This window comes from Podarcis bocagei (assembly GCF_964188305.1).
Source record: "Podarcis bocagei genome assembly, chromosome: 15".
NCBI lineage: Eukaryota > Metazoa > Chordata > Lepidosauria > Squamata > Lacertidae > Podarcis > Podarcis bocagei.
The window spans coordinates 963,441-969,440 of record NC_138141.1 but is presented as its reverse complement, the minus strand read 5'-3'; the positions used below and the strand labels follow the sequence as shown (position 1 = coordinate 969,440).

General features: G+C 51.2%; 1 protein-coding gene across 2 annotated transcripts in view; it reads left to right on the top strand.

The window, feature by feature from the left end:
* The first annotated feature begins 263 nt into the window (after positions 1–263).
* The window catches only part of PLEKHA2 (pleckstrin homology domain containing A2), a 117,212-nt gene continuing 111,475 nt past the window's right edge, over positions 264–6,000 (top strand). The window contains exon 1 of one of the 2 annotated variants that reach the window (XM_081171452.1): positions 264–407. The gene's annotated coding sequence lies outside the window, so the exon portion shown is untranslated. The remainder of the gene's footprint in view (positions 408–6,000) is intronic. The other variant, XM_081171451.1, reaches the window with a different exon arrangement.

Here is a 6,000-nt window from a genome sequence, read left to right as displayed (position 1 = left end):
CTACGGTTAAAGGCAGAGGAACTTTGGGTTTCTGTTTGGTTTGCAACTTGAGCAGGGTCCGCTTGCTGTCGGCGGCCGCCTGGTCGTCTTTGCGCGCGCTCGCGCCTCGCCGAGGATGCCCAGGTGAGCCCCCCCCCCCCGGTCTCCCGCTCCGACGGAGCGCTCGCTCTCGCCGCCGCCGCACCCCGGAGGATGGGCGGGCGGGCCGGCGCGCAGGCGACAGCAAGCCTCTGCGGGCGCTCTCGGCGCACCCGGCACTCACATCCGGGGCTGGCTTTGGCTCCGGGAACCAGCAGCAACCCGGAAAAAAGAGGCGCTGCTGAGGCGCGACGGGAGCTGCTCGCGGCCGCGCCGCCTCCGAGTGTCGCGGGCCATGTCCGGGGCGCGCCGGCCAGAGACGCAGCTGGGTGAGTGCCGGGCGCGGGAGCAGGCGCGCAACAGGCGCGGGCGGGCGGACGGGCGGAGGCCGCGAGGGACGCGCACAGCCGAGGGGGCCGGGGCGGGGGGATGCCCTTCGCGGGGAGGACGGGGCGCTTGGGACGGCCCGATGCTCCCAGAAGCAGCCGCCCGCTGGGGCTCAGCCCGGAACCTGTCCGGAAGGCCGAGGCACCGGGCCAAGAAGCGAGAGGGCCTCTGGGCATGTGCTGGGATCACCGGGACAACGAGGGCACCAAGTTCCTCACTAGAAGAAGTTTCTAGGTCAAAGGGACGGGAAAAGCTTTTTGAAAAGAAACCCAAGCACGCGTGGCGGGGCTCTTTGCGTCTTTACTCTGAAGTAAGCCCTGGGAACGCCAATGGTCCCGACTCCCATGCGACATCATGGAACTCCCGTTGCTGATCCACGCTCCCCGCGTGCAGTCTTAGTGGGCTAAGAAAATGCAAGAAACTTGCAGTCGGAGTTTTTGCAGCCTCCGAAGTAAACGCTCACACCCCGCGAGTTCAATGCGACTTTCCTCCCACGTCCGCGTGCAGACGGATCATTCCTTTCCATGCAGCGTCTCTGGAAGTCCAGGGAAGAGCGGCTGTGCTGCGCTTTGGCACTGGGCGAGGCAGAGGGGGGGGTGTCCCTTTCGGCTGCCCTTTGCGCCGGGCCAAGGCATCCTTTAAAACAGCAACTGAGTTCTGTCTCCTCTCCAGACCTTTAACTGTGTTCAAAGAGGATTAGACCAATTTGTGGAGGATCTCAGTGGCTGTTAACCCTGGTGAAATATGCTCTCCCTCACCATAGGCGCCGACTCCATGGGGCTTGAGGGGGCCCGAGCCCCCTCAAAAATTCGTTTGGGGGGGCTCCGCCCCCCCAATAATCTCCAGCGCCCCTCCAGCAGAGCGCCATCGCCGCCCCTCCCCCAGCCCAAAATGCACAGGATCGGGCTGCATGCCTCCTGCCCTCCCTCCCGAGCAAAAGCTCCCCCCAATTTCCGCTCCGGAGCTGATTAATAGGCGCTATTCGCTCACGAGGAGGCGGCGCCACTTTATTTGCATATTCATGAGCTTATTTATTATTCATGAGCTTTCCCGGGCCCCCCCAATATTTTTTATAAGTCCGCGTCCGTGTCCCTCACTATGGGAGGCAGAAGTGCTTCTGAATACCAGTTGTTGGGCATCCCAGGGTGGGAGGGCGGGGGGGCTGTTGGACTTTGGTCTGCTTGCGTGCTTCCCAGGGGCATCTGGGTGGCCACAGTGAGAACAAGATGCTGGACCTGATGGGCCACCACCTGATCCACCAGGGCTCTTCTAACGTTCTTACCTTACTTCTTGGAAGAGTTCTGAGCCCAGTCTGCGGTTGAGAAGCAAGGGTGGTGCTCCCAGGGGATCTCGCCTTAAGAAGCTCAAGGTCACAACTGCCTGCCCACACATTGTCCTGTTTGACTTTGTGGGGCAGCTCAAGATAGGTGCTGGGATTTGGTGATGGCTGAGAGGAGTGGGAGGTCCCAGGTCTGAATTTTAACTTGACTGCAAGCCAACTAGGTTGCTTCATTTGCAATAGGCACATGATAATACTGGCCTACTTTCCAGGGTTGTTGTAAAGATGATTCACACAAAGTATGTCAAAATGTGTGTGTGTGTATTCCATCCTGAAGAACATAGGATGTTACCTTGTATTGAGTCAGACCAATAGGGGAAAAAAGCCTGTTTCAGCTCAAAGTGGGTCCCAGGTCTTAAAACTCCAAACCCTTTGCATGGACTGTGAGGGGTTTCCTACAGGAGTCTTTCTCAGCCCTTCCTGAGAATTGAAGAGGGTGCCTTCTGCATGCCAAGCGAGTGTTCTGTCACTGAGCCCCAGTCTTTCTCTGCTTGGATAAGTACATCCACACCATAATAGACATCACAGTCATGGAGTTTAAAAGGGCACACACAGCCTGAGGATGCTTCAGGATGCATGTTTATTCTGGGGGTTGGTGCTCCTCATCTGTTTAAGTTTTTTTGCAGTGCAGCATGATTTTGCATTAAAATGCTAGCCTGGCCACCCCACCCCACCCAATCCCGATTTATACTTTGTGCTGGAAATGTAATAAGTAAAAACAAAGCAAAACCTGTCACAAATGGCCTGTTTGTGGTATCTTAAAAACCCATTTTGAGATGCGGGTGGCACTGTGGGTTAAACCACAGAGCCTAGGACTTGCCGATCAGAAGGTCGGCGGTTTGAATTCCCATGACGGGGTGAGCTCCCGTTGCTCAGTCCCTGCTCCTGCCAACCTAGCAGTTTGAAAGCACGTCAAAGTGCAAGTAGATAAATAGGTACTGCTCCAGAGGGAAGGTAAACGGCATTTCCGTGTGCTGCTCTGGTTCACCAGAAGCAGCTTAGTCATGCTGGCCACATGACCCGGAAGCTGTATGCCGGCTCCCTCGGCCAGTAAAACGAGATGAGCGCCACAACCCCAGAGTCGGTCACGACTGGACCTAATGGTCAGGAGTCTTTACCTAAAAACCCATTTGCACCAGTAAGCCTACATCGGGAGGCCCCCACAGAAAGCACCATAGAAGTGTTTTGCTATTGCATCTATGGTCCATGGAGAGTTTTATATAAAGAACAAGAGAAAGTAGACTCTTCAAATGAGGACCTCTCCACCTCTTCATTAGCGCTACTAGTATTAAAAATCCATTGCAATGTCTATTTTTCTACTCAATAAAATGCATTCTCTGTTCCCATTGGTATCTCTTTAGCTTTGTTACTGCTGTTCATCTGAAATAAAAGTTGCTGCCCTGGATGCTGATTGTGCCAAAATAGAAAGTCTGTGCCTTGAAACCTCCCAGAAACAGTTTCTCTATTGCATTTGTATTCCACTCATCTTCTAGGACAGGCACATCCAACAGGTAGATTGTGATCTACTGGAAAATCACTGGACGTCTGACGTCTGTGGGTAGATCACTGGTAGATCAGTGGCTCCCCCAAAGAAGCTGAACAACTTTGGCTCCCCTAAAAAAAGCTCAACATTTTGGCCCTTCACCCCCCCCCCCCAAAACGGGCTTTCCCTCCTTCCTAAAAGCAGATCAACAAGTTTGACCTGAACCCCCCCCAAAAGGGGGTAGATCACTGCCAGTCTTTAACTCTGTCAGTAGATGGCAGTCTCTTGGGAGTTGGCCACCCCTGCTCTAGGACACTTGGGGCACCTACACACTGTCCCATGTTATCTTCAACCAGAGAAAGGAGAGAGAAAGAGGAAGGTGGCTGGTCCAAGGTCATCCATTGAGCTGTATAGAGATCTGCCCTCTTAAGAAAGGAAACAGAGTCCTGCTGGATCAGGCCAGAAGCTCATTTGGCTCATCATGTGCTCTCTCGGTGGCCAACCAGATGCAAGCAGATCCTCTTGAGTTTGCTGCCAGATGTATTGGGATGCATCCTTGTGGCTTTTTATTCTCCCACCACAAAGTATTTGTGAACTTGGATAATGTGAAAGGACCACCATGCAGCCCTGCCAAACCTGGTGCCCTCCAGGTTCCCCTCCGCTCAGCCAGCGCAGGCGTGCGGATTGGAGCTCTTGTGGAGAAATTATGGAGAGCCCAGCTTGGGGAAGCCAACCCTTGACTTTTCCCTAGGGTGCGACTGGGTGGGGCTTAACCAGAACCAGAGAAAATAAGGCTTGCTTCTTCTTTTTATGACTGCTTGGTGTGTATTGGGCTGGAGTGAAATGTGATTTGGACATTCACTAGAGCATGTTGCAAACAGGTCTCTCTGTGGGTAATTGCAGAATCCTCTGTGCACTGGGTGTTTGAGTGAAAGGTATTAGCTGTGGGACAGAGGTTACCCAATCTGGGGATGGGGTTCTGCATCTTTGTGCTTATGGTCAATAAAATCGTGCAAACTGTATCCCCCACCTACCCATTATTTCCCAGGCTCAAGTATTCTTCATTATATTTAAGTTAGAAACCTATATGCATTATGCCTTGGAATAATTGGAGAACATATGATTGGATTCAGGATACTTAGCTTTTCTGGTAGTTTGCTTCAAATATTCAAAGCACCTCCCCTATATCGTCCGGCTAGTTTTGGTGTTATCCTTGTATTGCAGATGGGGAAGGAAGCTGCTGGTTTGCCTAAAGCAATCCTGTGAGAAGATATTTTAACTGGAACTATTATGCTGCATCAGCTCTTAAAATGGTTGCAAACAAACAAAAATAGAGTGGATGCTTTTTTCTTTGGCTACTTATTGAGCATTGTTAATGTTACCACATTCCTTCATGGAAAGGCTCGTCTGCCCCTACATTAGAGGCAGAATACTCCATAGCTGAAGATCGTCTCTTTTTCATCTCCATGCCAGACAAAAGCTTCCCTTGTTAAAATTCTGCCTACCTTACAAATGTTTCAGAAGCCTGTCGTAAGAAGAGCCTTGGCAACCATAAATACTGCAGAAGCTCTTACACAGGAACATCAGAAAATCTCAGCATGGATCATCACCTCTTTGCCTGTTCCTCAGATTTGGAAACATGTCTTGGCATGAGTTGAGGTTGAGGAGCTGCAGTGATGAGGGCTGCAAGGGTGCCCTGGATTTAAAGCACATTTTCCTCTCCCGTCCAAAAAACAATCCTGGAAATTATAATATACCCTTCACAGAGCTGCAGTTCCCAGCACCTTTAACAAACTAACAGTTCCCAGGATTCTTTGGAGGTGAAAATGTGCTTTAAATGCATTCTAATGTATGGTGTGTGCACAGCCAAAGTTGGCTTTTCCTCTTCAGATATGTATTTTGATTCACAAGATACTCTGTAATATCCATTGTCTGGATCTCTTCTGCATCAGTGGTCCTTGTCCCTTCCCCGCTTTATTGAAAAGAGATTTTTCTGGTGTGCCTTCCTCTTACACACAATGTAAGTCAGCATGTGCTTTGTGAGCACCCAAAGAGGAAGCTATGTAGACTGCAAGCACAGAGGAACTTGGCAGCCTTCCCAGGGGATGAGGTTCTGAAAAATAAGGGTCGGTGGAGCTGCTTGGCTTCATACAAAACAGCCTTTCTATCGCTGGAGGGTTGAATGCCTTGCCAGAACAGGGAAGCAATATTTTCTCTTTCTTAGGGTGTGCTTGTTTACTTGTGCATTTGCCCCCTCAAGGAATTACAGACACTGTAGTTTGTTTAAGGGTGCTGGGAATGGTAGCTCAGTGAGAGGTAAACCAAACTGCTCAGAATTCTTGGAGGGAAAGAATTTGCTTCAGAGGTGTGTTCAAGGTGTCGCACCTATGCAGCTTACCATTGCCAGGCCGTGTGTGCTGCATTTTTGTCCTTGTTCTCACTGAGATTGCATATATGTGTCTGTACTCAGTTGTTGCTCCAGGTTTGAGGGCGCTGTTAGCAAAATACCTGCTGGTGGGCCCCCTCTTACATTGCAGGGATCTCTGGCAGGCTAACCTGGTGGTTGTGGTAGTAGCAGGCAGCAACACTCAGATGAGAGCAGGACACACGGGGGGTGCTAGGACACAAACAGACACTGTTTTATTTACTTGCAATGTCCTGGGGAAATGCCATGTTGAGAGACTTAAATGCTGGCTCTGAGACTCCAACTGGA